Here is a 16712-nt window from a genome sequence, read left to right on the forward strand (position 1 = left end):
GCATGCTGAAGCCAAGTCTATTTTAGAATTAGGGAAGTTAGGACTGCTTTTGAATTTGAGACGCAATTTGGAAACAATCCTCAGCTTCTCCGTAGCCACTGCCGTATCCAATCCAACCATCTCCCACCTGGACAGCACCAACAGCCTCCTTCCCCATCTCCCTGTCTCCAGCCTTGCTCCCTGAAGTCTGTCTGCAGCAAAGCAGCCATTGAGATTGTTCTGAAATGATAACCAAAATATTTTTTCTCTTGTACCTACAATGGTCTGGTGGCTTCCCATTGTAACCAGAATTGAATCAAGATTCCTTTTTAATGCCCACAGGCTCTGAGCCTTGATCTCATCTCTCTCCACTCTCCCCCATGTAACTGCACTCTCCACTGTGGTCTCCTTCCTTTTCCAGAAACTTACCAAGTGTATTCCCATCCTAGGGCCTTTGCTCCTGCTCAGCTATTTACTGTCATCGTGTATGGTCACCTGCTTCTTTCTCTTTACTCAAGTTTAATTCAATGATCCCTTTTCTGTCCTCCCTGCTGAAATACAACCCTTGAAGTTCATGGGTTTTTGTTGTGTTGACTGCTGTATTCTCAGCACCATGGACAGTACCTAGATATTAAGTTCAATGACTGGCTGTCTGATTAATCAAAGTAGGCTTCAGCATGAAGGCTTTATTTTAGAGTCAAACCAGAACTCCAGTTCTGCCATCCACTAGATGTACAAGTTACATAGCCTCCCTAAACTTTGGTTTTCCTATTTTAAAATAAGAATGAGAACAATACCTCCCTCATTAGGAAACTTGCCTGTATCCTTTGCTACTGCTACCTTACAATCACAAAATCTGTCAGGTAACAGTACGCATTTATTTAGCTCATGTGTCTGGAGTACCATGGGGACTTTGGTTTAGGCTGGACTTAGTCTTGTGTCTGCAGATGAGCTAACAGCTGCTGATCTAGGGGGCTCAGCTTGGGAAGGGCACTGGTCCACGTGTCTCACATCTCCTCCTGGGAGCAGCAGACCAGCTCAGGGGTGTTCTCATGGTGATGGGAGATGCATAAAAGAACAAGCCCAATCATACAAGCACCTTCAAGCCTTTGGCCACATCACACTGGCTACCAGCTAACATACCTTAGCCAAAGCTAGTCACACAGACACACCCACAGCCAAGGGTGGGGAAGTACACATTCTGAAGGTGGGGCAGGAGTTAATATCTCTAACATCAACTAAGAATTGAACAATATAATGGGTTTTAAGCATTAGATATATTAATAGATGCTCAACAATTGTTACTTGAAATTATTATTATTAATAATATTTTTTTCTATAAAATCAAATGCATGACACTTTCAGTATTATATGAGCCTAAAAATTAGTTTTATGTTAAGACAGTTATAAGCTCATGAGTCATACGTCAATGAATTTTATCCTGACACAGCAATTTTGTGATTTTAGGAACACATTAGTGACTGTTTATTATTATGAATCTCTCCATTCAGTTGTCATAGAATATGATAAACACAGCCTCTTTAAATTCAGGTTATTGTATGTTTTCATTACAGGGGGCAAACTTGGAGCTGTCTGTCTAGGTATTTTAGAATGTAGTTCTCAAAGGAACAACTCCTGATTTGGGAAAGTGGCCTGAAAAAAAAGGTGAACAAATCAGAGAGAGATGAACTCTAGGTTTTGAACCTTGGTTTCTTCATCTTTCATTTGAAGATAGTACTAGTTCTGTCGGAGGGTCCTTGTGACCATTAGAAATATGACGTACAAAGTACTAACATGGTGTCTGGCACATGGATGGCTCCCCAAATCCATGCTCCTATCCTACCCACTGTTGCCTCCCTTCCCTTCTCATAAAGGACAGCATTGGTGACTCTTCACAGTTATTGGCACTTTTTAGTAGTATGTCCTATGTGGGCAGAATACATTCGATCAGCATCTTCTAGCTGTATCTTTCCACATCTTCTCAGCCTTGGGGGGAAAAGGTGGTCTGGATCAACAGGGACTTTCATGCTTAACACTTGCTGGCTTTGTTGGCTGAATTAGAAGCAGCTTTACTTAATTTTAGCCATTATCAATGGTTTTATCTGTTATCTCAGCCATGACACAACCTTCCCTCCAGAACCAGGCATTTCTTCTTTCTGGAGAGCTAACTTGTTTTCTACCCTCCCACCTCCTTCTTACAGAAGCAATACCAATGTATTCTAGAAAATCTGGATACTGCAGATATGCACAAAGAAGAAAATTAGAATCGCTTGGCATCCATCATCCAGAGATAATGTGTGTTAACATTATAGTTCATTTATTTTTCTATATATCTAGATCTAAATGTACCAGGAAAACTGCTATTTGTGACAATGGCCTTTGTAACAGCTCAGTTATCATCTATTTATAATATGTATGTCTCATCTACCTATATGGAACAAGGCAGAGTTGCTGTGTATAGCTGCCTCCAAAAGAGGAGCGATGTCTGCATCCTGTTCAGAGAAAGGCCCTTTGTCTGTGGAATCCTGGATAGGTCTGATTTTAGGAGTTTGGGGGTTTGGGAGTGGGAGCCAGAGAGCTCGGTGCTCTGTATAATAGAAGGAGGAAAACGTAGAGTTCCAGGAACTGGGCTGACAGGAGATGGGGAGAGGGCAAGAGAGGTGGGAGAGGGAAAGGATGGAACTGAAACTGAGGAGGACAGACAGCTCAGGGTTACGGGGTGCAACCTTCTCCTGTGACTCCAAACCTTCAGGAAAGTTGGCTGTGCTCTCAGATGTTTTGCAGGGGTGGATCAGTTTCTATTTCTCTTTTTCCCTTCCCTTTATTTCCTTTTCCTTTGCTTCTTTTCTTTGTTTTTTTGATGGACCCTACAAATGGTGCAGTAGAGAGAGAATAAATATGATGGGAGGATCCTGGAGGGCAGAGAAGGCAATAGGAACAAAAGCCACTTGGGAATTTGCAGACACCTGGGAAGGTCTTTAGGCTCCCAAAGGCCATAGCAATTAGAGTTTTGCATCAATTTTACCTACATCCACAAAGAGAAAGGATTTTCCTCTCTCTTTCTGGGTTCTCCTCGCTCTTTCTCTCTCCCGCTGTGTATACAACACATTGTATATCAACTGTACATATGTATGCAAATTTTCAGTGGAACTGTATATTGTGGGAAAGTTTGTTCTTCATAAAGCTTCTTTCTATAAAAATAGGGTGGTTAGAATAACATAAGGGCTGAAGGGTAAACCACTGGATGGGTACCAGATCTTATTTTTTTCTCCCACAGTCCACAGTTGCTGAGCTTTTGTGTTATACCCGGTTTTTCACCACAACAAATGGATAGTGATGGGCAACTGTGTGTCTATATCTTAATCACACCTAGGACTTCCCCTGGAATCAGTCCCTAGGAGTGGAAATACTTGAATAAAAGGTTATGCAAATGTTTAAGCCTTTTGGTACACATTGTTAAATTGTCTTTTCAGAAAGGTTAAACCAATTTACACTCTCAACAGTAGTGTTTCAGAGAGACTCTTTCCCCAAATCTCCTTTAATAATGAAGAGTAGCGTTAAAAAATCCTTTCCAATTGCCAGTTTGGCAAAATATATTGACTAGAACCTATTTGCTTTACATTTATTTGATAACTATTAAAGTTTATCCTTGTTTTCCCTCCATATGTTCCTGGACCAATCATGTTTCTTGTTCTGGGAAAATTCTCTTCATGTCTTTTATTGATTTTTTGAAAGTTGTGTCTCTATTTTTCATTTTTAAAATTCAAACATGATGTTTCTGAACGGTAAGAAAAAGCATGATTTCACTTAGCAGTTGTTTGTGGATTAGCTATTAGGGTGCAATCCTACGGAATCATCTGGGAGAATGGGATGCTTATATTTACAGTTATAGTGATGGCCATCATTGTCGACATGATGATTAAAAGTTCTGGAGCCAACTTTTCTTCATGTTTGTCTTCTCAGTGAAAGTCTTCCTAATTGAGCCTCTCAAGTAGGCTGTTTTATTCCCTCAGCTGCCTCCCCAACCACTGTGCTTATACTTACATGTTCTTCTGCTTAATTAATTTTTACCCCGTCCCTCCAAGAAAGTCAGCTGCCTGAAGGCAAAGACTCAGATTCTATACCCCAGGCACCTGGGTCATAATTCAGCAGACTCTGAGTACATTGAGATGAATACATTTTACCAAATGACTGTGGAAGAACATCGTACTGTGTTTCTCAGAATTTTTATGTGCCCAGGCCATTTGTATATGAAAGCATTTACCAAGAAGGATCACACTGGGTGTCACCTTTTATGTCAATCTGCCAAAGAATCGAGCTTTAGGAGGTTGGCGTTCTCCTGGCTATTCCCCTTCTTTTAATGAACTGGGGGCATTGAGTGATTCTTAAAGAGACTCTTGAAGGAAAATACAAAACGCCTACAACATTTGGTGGTGAGAAATAAAGTGGAGAAGGATGGTGTTTACTAGGATACTGGAGACATAGCTACTGAATTTGGAATTCAGAATAGGAAGAGAAGGGAATTTATTTTCCAGCTCGGAGGCCAGATGTGGGAAGTTCCCTCACTTAACCAAAAAGAAGGAAAGCACTGGTTCTCCCTTGGAAGTGTTTTTGGTTTTTTTTGTTTTTTTTTTTTCTTTTCTTTTTAATTGCTTCATTCATTCATTTGAAATTTGGAATTTCAGTCCCTCCCTCTATTGACTTGAAAGTAAGTGGAAAATGGAACTCCTAAGCTAACTGGAAAACACGTTTCAGTCACCATTCCATGTATGCTGATTGCAAGAAAAGGTTGTGCACTTGACTAGAGCAGAGGTGTCAGTCCGAAAGCCCAGAGGCTTTTTGTGCTTTGTTGCCTTCCAGCTGCTTCAAGTTTGAATTTGGTGCCAACGTTGAAAACTCAGGAATTTGTACACAGACATTTAGATTTCTGGTTTCTTATTAGAAATCAGATCTGGCAAAACAGGTCTGCTCTCCAGCACCACAAGGAACTGTTGGGCTTTGGTAGCTGTTAAACGCTTTGGGTGTGTGTGGGCTCTTTAGTTGCCCACGCTACTCATTGATGAACTTGTTTCAGAGCTGATCTTTTCCATTAAAATCCTTTCTCTAATTTTGGTCACATAGCAAACCCAAGAGATTTTTAGGTTAGCTAGTATTATTTCCATTTTAGATGAAATTAAGTCATTTTTTGCTAAAGTTATATAGTAGGAAGTGTCAAATGAGGGATTTGAACCCAGGTTTCTGGCTTTAGACCAAGTAGCCTTTCCACTACTGTAACTTCCTTCCCATATTTGTCAGAGCCATAATCTTAGAGCCTCCACTGTGTGTGTGTGTGTGTGTGTGTGTGTGTGACTACACACATTTTGTCACTTTTTTAAACATGCATGCACACAGTTTAAAAGAAGTTCAGCATCTTAACCTCTGATAATAAGCCCTTCTGGGTAAACAAGCGTTCTGCATCTTTCCCCTCTTCTTTGTTTACTCTCTTATAATAACTTCTTAAACACAGTGTTGCTGGACTCAGCAAACATATCCAGGTCAATCTGTTTGCATTCTGACAGTTCTGTTAAACAAAGTGTAATCCATACTTGTCTTGTTTCTTTGTGAGAAGCAAGGACCAAGACCAAAGAGGGTGTGGTTCACAGCTGCTTCTCCATTCACAGGTATATTCCTGGGGGAGAAATGGACAAATCATTCAGTCAGTCCTGTTATGAGAAGCTGCTCAGAAACTCATGTCAATGCCAGTGGCCTCAAGGCTGAAAAAGCAGAAAATGCCAGGCTCTGGTTTCTGGTTCTGCTTTGCGTGGTGCCCTCTGGTTTAACAACCAAGCAAGGCTCTTCATAGCCCTCAGGGTCAAGTCTGAGCTCCCAAAGAGTCTTCAGAATCGAACCTCCACCCACCTCTCCAGCCTTGACTCTCACCATCCCTCCCCTTCTAACCGCATGCCTCCCCCAAAACCCAAAAGGCACTCTCACCTCCATGCCTTTTCTGGAAGTTTTTTTTCTGTCTGAATGCTTTTACCTCCTGCCTCTTTCTTTTATCCCCAGCCAACTGCTCCTTGCCCATCTTGGCCTAATCTTTAGCGTCACCCCTCTCTGTCCAGCTTCTTAGCAATTGGGTGCCTTCTCCATCACCACGTAGTACTCTGTGCCAACCCTCTCATGACTTATCATGCTACCTAGTTATGGCTGTGAGCTCCTTGCGGGGGGGCGGTGCAGAGATCTTGTCTTGTTGTGTCTCTAACACTGAGCCCTAGCTCTGTGCATGAGAGCTCTTGAGAAATGCTTGTTGTAGGATTTCATGTTATGTATGTTCAGTACCTAAGTCTGTAAGGTCTTTACCTAGGAGCTTTATTGTATCAGGAGAAGGGTATATCAGAATTTGAGACAGCAAATCAGTGTTGTCTTTAAAAGATGTCACAGGAGTTCCCTGGTGGCCTAGTGGTTAGGACTCCGGGCTTTCACTGCATGGCCCAGGTTCAATATCTGATTGGGGAACTGAGATCCCGCAAGCTGCACAGCGCAGCCAAAAAAAAAAAAAAAGAAAGAAAGAAAAAAGATGGCACAAGACTTAAAAGTAGTGGAATCTACAGAACTCCTGATATTTTTGAGAGCTTACTCTATGTCGGTGTTGTGCCACCACAGTCAGCAAGCCCTTGGCTTTTTCATTATTATTTTAATCCTCACGTCAACCCTTGACCCCATTGTTTGGCACTGAGGAGACCGATGAGAAAAGAGGTTAAATAGTTTGGCTAAAGTTGCACAGTTAAGTGCTGGAGGAATAAGGATCCCAGTAGAAGCTGCTTGGCTGTCAGGACTCATAGGGTTAATTAGTCTGTAAAGAAGTACTTGACTTATTTACTCTTAGCCACTTGACTGTTTCTTGGATGACTCATCCAGTGGCAAGACCAACTCTGGGCTTCCTTAGGTTAATTGAGGTTATTGGATTATCAACCCATGTCTTTGATGGCCCAAGTCAGTCTCCATCATGAAGGTATCAATGGCCTGATCAACCCCTCCAAGATGCCAGCATGTTCTATTCCCTTCTTCATTATCAGTACGTACCCATTCCGCGTGCCATTTCGTCATTTATCTAACTGTGCCAGAATATCATCATATGCCTCCCAGGTTATGATCCTCTGTACTGCCTCTTATAAAAGGAGTGATGTTGCAACTCAACTCTGTCTTCCTATCAGAGGTGAGAGCCATTCACATGTAAGCTGGACATTCACAGGCCTATTTTGGAATTGTTATTATCATCAGACTAAATTGTAAGCATTATGTCTCTGAAGCATGATTACGTCTACCTAGAATGGCACCTTATGATATATTCCACTCAGGACTGACCTAGAGGAAGAGGGTTGGAACTCTGGGATGAGTGATTTTGGTCTTAAATCGGTGAAAATTTCCCAGTGAGAGCATGATTAGTGGATATTGTACAATCTCTCTAGACGTTTCAAATTTCAACTCAGATACTCACTGATGGCCTTTAATATGAAGTCATTTTCTATAGTCTCTGTAATTTTATTTGTTGTGGTGTGAGTGTCTGCAGTTCTGGAATTTTCTAGCAATAGCGTCTTTCTTGTTTTATTTACAGTGTTAAAAATGTTACCTGTTATTCACTGAGTGTCTCAAGTGCGGCCCAAACAATACCATTTCTGATTCTTTCAACAGGGCTGAAAAATAGTGAAACTGCTCCCGTTTTAGACAGTGAACCTGAGGGTGGAGATACAATTTGCCTAATGTTAAACAGCCAGTTAAAGGCTGAGATTGATTTGAATCAGGAATTGTCTGGCCTTAAACTCAGTGCTGTTTCTGCTTTACCACGCTGCTGTGGAAGCTTTGTGTGCAAAGATGTGGTTAAAAGGATGTTGATTGCAAAGTTGTGAGGATAGTCAATAATTGATAACAATCTAAGTATCCACTGATAGGGGATTGGTTTAATACATTTAGTTACAGTCGTGTAATGCAACATTATTTAGCATTTAAACATTCACTTTAAACATAAATGAAATATGTATTGCCAAGATAGATGTCCAGCTTATATATAGTCGAAAAGAGATTGCAAAAGAATTTGCACCTCAGTATCTATTGGCTAAGGTATGTATATGCATGTGTACATATGTGCATTCATAAGTAAGGTCTGTCCAATGGAAATATAGTACAAGCCATATATGTAAATATTAAACTTTTTAGTAGTTGCATTAAACAAAGTGAAAGGAGACAGTTGAGATTATTTTACTCTATTTCATTTAAAACAGCATATCCAATATAGTATCATTTCAATATGTGGTCAGTATAAAAAATATTAATGAAATATTTTATTTTTTTTATACTAAGCTTTCAAAATCCAGTGCACATTTCACACTGACAGCACATGTCGATTCGGATCAACTACATTTCAAGGGTTCAGTAGCCACGTGTGATTTGCAGTTACCCTATTGGGTGGCACTGGTCTAGGGGAAATATCATAAGATCATGAAGTGTTTCTTCGGGATAATAGGATTACGTGCGTTGGTTGGTGTTAGTTTATTATCTTCTTTTGTCTTCTCTGCATTTCCCAAATTTCCATCATGGATACATACCGCCTTTGTAATTTGGAATTAAAATAAACTATTAAAGACATCATTCATTTTTCAGAGGGAGTGGTGAGCTTCTGAAATACACTTTTAAAAATAAATATACAAAATGTAAATCCGTGACCTATTTTCAGTGGCGGAGAGAAGCCGGAAATTGTCTGATCTTGACTCTCCTCTGTGCTCCCTTGCCTTCCCTCTCTGTCACCCCCTTCTCCCAAATGTCTTGCCGTTAGAGCTGCGGAGAGGAGAGAGGTTAAGCCGCATCTCCACAGTCAGGACTCGGGTCTCTGGAGAAGCCGCCTTGCGTGCCAAAGGGTTGAGGATTTGCCCCAGATTCATTTTCAGTCTCTTTGAGAGACAGAGGCAGCTGTCGTGGGAAGAGACTCGGCCAGTATTTCTGTCTTTTGTCATTATTGCTGTCCCTTCACCAACAAGCCTTTCTAGACAATTTCTTTCCCAGTCATCCCCCCTCCCCGCGTTCAATTTAATTCCACCAGTGTGCTGTGTATCTGATTATGAAGAGTGGCTCTATGGAGAGTCTCAAACCATTGTAACATATAAGATTTTTTTGCCCCCTCCCACCAAGAACCAATTTTCACCCCCTTAAGGAGCAAACTCATGTTGTCCCCATTGAGAATGCACGGCTGTGCTCAGCCATGTAAATGTCAGTGACAGGGGTTGCTCTGTGACTCATGCTTAACCTAGCATCTTGGGCCAATGGTCACCCACCTCCCTAAATTTCCAACCCACAGGTTTTGGGTTTTTTTTTCCCTTGTAGGTTAGGTCCCTTTCACTTCTGTATTCCAACCACAGCAAGTTGATTGATCTGAAAAACCACAGCATCTTGAAACCCAAGTCTCTTCCCTTCTCCCTGACCACCTGGGGAAGGTTCTCTATACCTTCCTCATGGCACTTCCCATGACTAGGCTGGTCCTGTTACTCATTCTGGTCCTGTCTCCTCTCCTCGATGATCTGACCCTCCTTGAAGACAGGGCATCGTTCATGATTCTGTTCCCTGTGGTGTCTGGAGCTTTGCATGGCTCTGGCTTTACATGCCGTAGTCCCTCTGTAAATAGTTGTGGAACTGAATGAAATTGCCTTCAGAAAACCCTTCCCGGTCCAACTGTTTCTCTACCAGAAAATCTCATTAAGACTTAATCGGTAATATCTTCCCCTCCCGGGGGTCATGCTGCAGTCCCCAGCTGAGGAAGTAAGAGCATCCTTCTCCATTCTCGGCACCCACACATTTCCTGTGTGATTCCCACCACCCTGAGGTCACCGCCTGGGGGTAAAATTACGTGGAAACTTGCTGCCCCTCTACCTCTCCCTTTTATTTCTTAAATCACAGGATTGAAAATGTACTGATTGCAAACTGTGAAATAGGAGCCACTGAGAGCTGGATTTGTTTAACTCTGTCAGAAAGCCATCCCCCCTGTTTTCATCTGCTTAATCTGTGCTTGTTCCTGTGCTTGTTCCTCTGTGCTTGTTCCTCTAGAAACCTCTCGATCCCCACGCCCCCCCCCCACCAAGCCACGGTCCACCCCTGTCCCCCACACCCGCCAAGAGACCCCTCTTAAGAACTACTTCTCTTCCAAGGTGAGATTTCACTCCAAACCCTCATCTGTACCTATCCTTTGATTACTTGGGAACCACATTTATTTCTCTGCCGTCTGTCTGGAAATCCCTCCTCTGCTCTGTTCTGCATAGATGTCGCCTCTGTCAGAATTTCAGTGGAACGCTGCAGATTTGAATGAAAGATTTGAGGGCTGCGAGGGCTCTCACCGCAGATAGCAAGCATTTAGCTAAGGAAATTAAATGTGAAGGCCCTGCATTCTGGCTGGATTCTGCTACTCTTTGGGCTGGGAATGATTTGGTTACAAGGAGATGCCATCTCGGTATCTCCCACTTTCAAGGGAGCGGAGGGAGGTGAGGCAGCTGAGCTGTACCTCATGAAGGAATTCTGTATCGGCAAAACCCTGACATTTGAAATGTTTAATGTAATCAGCAGAACTGGTAGCTTTAGGCGAAGATCACTGCGCTGAAAAATAAAATCCAGTTGGCCATATTCTGTTCATGAAAATGTTTGTTTATAATTCGCAGCTTTCATAGATACCAGCCATAATTTCTTAACTATTTTCTTGTGGAAGTCTTTAGGGATCTGTGGTTAAAATGGGCAACCAACAGAAGCATCCATATACATGCTGTAGAGACCTTAATTGCATTTTCAATCCAGGATATTTCTTATTAATTATTCTAGTCAATTGATAGAGTCTCCATATTTTGAACATTAAAATGAGCAACAAATCATAGGAAGGAATGTTAATGGCTATAATTATTGACTGGATATTTGAGATTCATGTCCAAGTACACTCAACTTGGGAAGACGTGAGATGCTATTTCACTTATGTCCATTATTTGTCTTTTTCAATCTCTCTCTCTCTCTCTCTCCCTCTCTCTCTCCTTTCTGTCTCTGTCTCTCTTTCTCTCTCTCTTGGTCAAGGTGAGGGATTACTGCATGTAGATTATGAAGTATTGTAGTACATGTACGTAAAAATATATCAAAGCTGGCACATTTGTAATTTACTCATAAGTAAGAGATTTGTATCAGAGATCTATCTACATATCATGTTAGCAAAATAGGATCCATCCCATACTGTATTATTTTACTAACATGATAGCTGAATTTCAAATGAAATGCAGAGGTCATGGTTACTGTTCTATTAGGGCCATTTAATCTCATGTGTCCCCCCATTACTGACCTCAACTTTATTCGTGGCTGTAACTACTGCTGATTTTGAACTGACTGAGAATGGGTTCTTGCAACAGATGTCATTGCCGCCTTGGAATTTATAAGTAAGGGACTCTGATTTAACATTTGTCAGATGGTACCCTGGTTTCACCTCAGGTGAAGTTTTTTAGGTAGGAGAAATATAGGTCCTGTTTCCCTGGTGACATAGTACCTACCTTTCCGAGTGTGTGTATCCCCTCATCTCTTGCCCCTCTTCAAACTAGTGATCACCTCCCCCTTTGAGAAAACCAGTAGCCAAAATGAAGCAACCCTACTTTATGAAAAGTTCCCAGAAGGAATTTAACCCTGTTGACCAGAGCTATCCATCTGTCACCTGGAGAGAAACTGTTGACACCAAGAGACCTCTCTCCCACCATCACACTGAAGTTACGAGTACGGCAAGAAGCTTTCTCTCTGATGCCGTACAGTTAAACTGAAGGGTGGAAACCTTTTGCTAGAAGGAAACTAACTGCAAAGAGAGGCTTAAGCCCAACCAAAACACTGCCATCTCCCAGGCACACACATTTAAATGATCTTTTCTTTTCTTTTTTTTAACATCTTTATTGAAGTATAATTGCTTTATAATGTTGTGTTAGTTTCTGCTGTATAACAAAGTGAATCAGCTATACGTATACATATATCCCCGTATCTCCTCCCTCTTGCGTCACCCTCCCACCCTCCCTATCCCACCCCTCTAGGTGGTCACAGAGCACTGAGCTGATCTCCCTGTGCTATGCAGCTGCTTCCCACCAGCTATCTATTTTACATTTAGTAGAGTATATATGTCAGTGCCACTCTCTCACTTCATCCCAGCTTACCCTTCCCCCTCCCCGTGTCCTCAAGTCCATTCTCTACATCTGCGTCTTTATTCTTGTCCTGCCCCTAGGTTCTTCCGAACCATTTTTTTTTTTAGATTCCATATATATGTGTTAGCATACGGTGTTTGTTTTTCTTTCTGATTTACTTCACTCCGTATGACAGACTCTAGGTCCATCCACCTCACTACAAATAACTCAATTTCGTTTCTTTTTATGGCTGAATAATATTCCATTGTATATATGTGCCACATCTTCTTTATCCATTCATCTGTCCATGGACACTTAGGTTGCTTCCATGTCCTGGCTATTGTAAATAGTGCTGCAGTGAACATTGTGGTACATGACTCTTTTTGAATTAAGGTTTTCTCAGGGTATATGCCCAGTAGTGGGATTGCTGGGTCATATGGTAGTTCTATTTTTAGTTTTTTAAGGAACCTCCATACTATTCTCCATAGTGGCTGTATCAATTTACATTCCCACCAACAGTGCAAGAGGGTTCCCTTTTTTCCACACCCTCTCCAGCATTTATTGTTTGTAGATTTTTTGATGATGGCCATTCTGACGGGTGTGAGGTGATACCTCATTGTAGTTTTGATTTGCATTACTCTAATGATTAGTGATGTTGAGCATCCTTTCATGTGTTTGTTGGCAATCTGTATACCATGATCTTGAACCAGAAGAGAACGGGTTTCAATTGTTCACAGCACACATCAAACATAACACAGTCCTAGGGTTGTGTTTTCTTTTATTTATTTTTTAAATGAGTCAGACCTCCCCCCCTCCCTTTTGCACAAAATCCTGTAACCATTTGCATTTAGTGGTGATGCAAGCACTCCTTTGAACATGGGGAACATCATTTACTGAGAGAAACAGAAAGTGGTCAGTATAAATTCGTGGTATGGGAAAACTAAGATAAAAAGCATTACTAGATAAACATTGATGAATGAGCCTATGTTCTTTACTATGAAATAAAAATCTAATAAATTTTTATTTGTTAACACTAAAAAAAAAAGCAGTTTAAATTTCAATACTTTCTCTCTTTGTTTTTTCCCCCCTAATAAACAAGCCTATATCTTCTGAAATTTTATCACTCACTTGTGAAGTGACCATTTTCTGATGTTTATGAATCACTCCCATAGCCATGGGGCCAGCTTGTATTAACAATGCCACATGCTTTATCAAGAGCTGGTGAGTTAATGGGGAAGGAGGGAAACTTCTAAAATACATTTTCCCAGGAAGGATAACTGTATGTGTGTATAATAAGAATCTCGTATACCTAGGGTATTAAGTGCCTAATACATACAGGGCACTTGGCAAACAATTCTAGGAGAAAGAATGCCTGTCAATGTATACTGGTATTATCCATTCCCTCTTTGGCTTAGTAGTTTCACACTCTCAACTACTTGTTCCCAATACTTTTCTGCAATGCATGGCTTATCTTTTATCGTAGTATGTAAGACCCACAAGAACAGAAACTCTCTATTCACTGCTTTGTTTCTGTAAGTACCTAACCATACACAGTGGACATAGGTCCTCAAACATTGTGACTTGAGAGAGAATGAATAATATCCTTATCCCCAAATCAAATCAGAACTCTTTCGGGATCACCACGGAATGACATGCTGTTAACTTAATGAAAGTTGTTGCGTTTAGGAGAAATAGAACTGCATTGCCTTCTAGCTGCTAATTCAGACTTCTCAGTAATCCAGGCATGCTTCACTCTTGATCTTAATTAAAAGGTGAAATAATGCAACGTGTATTTTATTAAAATTCCATGAACAGTTTCTCCAAAACATGACAACAACAACAACAGTGAAAGAAACAAACAAAATCAACCATCCTCCAAATCACCCATGAAACCCCTAGTTTTGACTTCGGGGATAAGATCATCTTTGGTTTCTGTTTTCATTCCTATTGAGATGCTCCCTCCCCCTTTAACTGCTACTCATCTCCTTGGATCTCCCAGGCTGCATCTTCAGTGAATAACTCATTGCATCTCCATTATGCGTCATCCGGAGGCTTTATGTGGGTAAAACAATTGAGTCTACCTAAAGGGCTCATTTGGTGTTATATCCCATTACTTCATTGATTTATTTTTTTAAAGTTTCTCTAATGTTATAATGAGAATATTTTCCACTCAATCCTGAAGGATTCTAAAGCTTTTTATTGACCTCGGGGTATACCACATGCATGGGCTACCTCCCTGGGCTGGCAAAAAAGCAGGGCCCTCAGAGAGACCAAATGGAAAAATTGCTTTTCTATCGACCCCAGCGTGAGAGTTATGGAACCCGTATCTAATTAAGGCCCAGGGGGAATTCTGATGCACTCACTGGGGTTGGCCCCATGATTAGGGTAAGTGCTAGGCTCTGGTTAAGTGTCTCACTGCCCCTTCAAGGGTCAGGAAAGTTCACTGCCAAGGATTTGAGTCTCTCTGGGAGACAGAGGAAGTTTCCCCCCAAGACCAGCAGAGCCTGTACTACTCAACCTGAGGAATAACAGAAAATGGAAATAGAGAAATTTAGAGGAACAGTGGCATCGTGTCAGCACTTCTGCTCTAGGTGACATTTCCAACAGAGCCAGGCTGCCAGGATTCCTGCTCTAGCCCTAGCATGTTTCGGCTGTGTAAATTTGGGCGAGTCACTTAGCGTCTCTGAGCCTTCACCTTCTATTGTGAAATAGTGCTGAGTATTAAAGGAAGCAGTATTTGATGTATAAAATGGAACTGATACATGGTGGGCCCTCAAGAGATCTCGGCTTGTGGTTGCACCATCATCAACACCACCAACATGGTGAGGCCCAGACTTTAGGGCAGCAAACTCTATCCTCCGTAGCCTACTGTAGAGCCTAGTCTGTGTTTGGTGCCTTATAGCTAAAAATTAGATGCTGTGGGAAAGTGAACGAATGGGTCCCTTGTTATCTCCCTGACAACAGGAAAGCTTGATCTGTGAAGGAGATAGCTCCCAGAAGTAGTTGGTTCCTGCCTAAAACCATATTAAGTTTAAAGACTTCTCTGTAGAGAGCAGTATAGCATGATGCTTAGGAACCCAAGCTCAGAAGTTACGGTTCCACTCTGATATTTACTAGTTATCTAATGGGAGGCCAGTCTGAGCATCATTTTCCTTATTGATAAAAATGGGCATCATCATCACCACCACCGTCATCTTCATCATCATCATCATCAACCTCATAGGTTGGTTGGGAGAACAAAGTACGATCACATGAACCTGACACTAGAATCCTCTTGGTGAGGTTTCAAAGCACTATGTTGATGCCAGACCCCGTTCCCAAAGTTTCAGAGTCATTTGGTCAGAATGTCAGGCCCCTTGGGCATCCACAGTGTGAGAAGTCCTCCAGGTGATTCTAATGCACAGACAGGATGCAGGACCATTGCAAGTCATTCCTTCAGGGGTGGAGTAGTGGCTGTTGTCGAGTCATACTTATGCTCTGTCTTTTCCTCCTTATCCTTTTCCATACTGGTTCATTCTTCGTATTAATGAGGAAAACAGTTGACTTCTCTTTTGAAGGTTTCAGTGTTTTCCGCCTTTGGGGAACCATTTTTGGGAAATATGGCACAGAAAAATGCGTGATGAGTGTTAGGCAGATGTGGATACATATATTGGAAGAAAAAGAATGTCAGAGTTACCCCTACTGCAGTCAACCACATATACATCCACCCATGGTGCCCTAGCATATGGGACAACCATTGCACCTCATCCTGTATCCAACTTTTATCCCCTCCTGCCTCAGGCTATTATCATAACCTTTCTAGCTCTCTCCAGGCACCATCTGCCACCTGTTAGGGGGCAGGGGAGCACACGGAGGTGGCTGGCTAATCAACAGGTGTCTTGGCCATCGCTGAAGGGAAGATGCCATGCCCGGCATGCACCGAGGGGGCAGAAGAGTTGTTGCAAAGGCAGTCGTAGGCTTGGGAATCCATATCTTTTTCTTAATTAGTCTGAACACTAGGGTGAAAGGGTACTGAGTATCAGAGAGGGGAGAGGAGAGAGACACTTATTGGAACGTACTGTTCTTATTGGAAAACCAGAACCTGCTTGGAAGGACCTGCAGTTTGGTGGCATTGGACAAGAGGTTGAATTCCCCGGGGCCCCAGTGTACCCTGGTGGTAGGAAGGTGATGGGCCACAAGAAAGGAGTCTGAAGTTGTCCGCAGGCTTTGAAAGTAGAATGATCGTTCTCCCCTCCCCACCCCCCTGCCAGGCTCTCATGAAGTCCAACCAAGTGTCTGCATAGTCCTCATGCCTTTTTTATTAGCACCACGCTCTAACCAACTGAGCTAACCGGCCACGACCCTCGTGCCTTTTTTAGACACTCAGTAAATGACAGATTGAATCCTGTTGCAGATGTTTCAAACAGGCATCTGTGTTCTCTGTTAGATTCTGAGCCACTTGAGGCAAGAGCCATGAGTCACTTTTCCTGGTACCTCCAGCAACACGAAGGCACCTGGCAACCATCCTCAGTACCCAAGAAACACATGGGAGCCGAAGACACTTTGTTTGGTCCTCTCATTAGGCATGTGTGGGCCCTTGAAATC

The sequence above is a fragment of the Eubalaena glacialis genome, chromosome 13, assembly GCF_028564815.1.
Source record: "Eubalaena glacialis isolate mEubGla1 chromosome 13, mEubGla1.1.hap2.+ XY, whole genome shotgun sequence".
NCBI lineage: Eukaryota > Metazoa > Chordata > Mammalia > Artiodactyla > Balaenidae > Eubalaena > Eubalaena glacialis.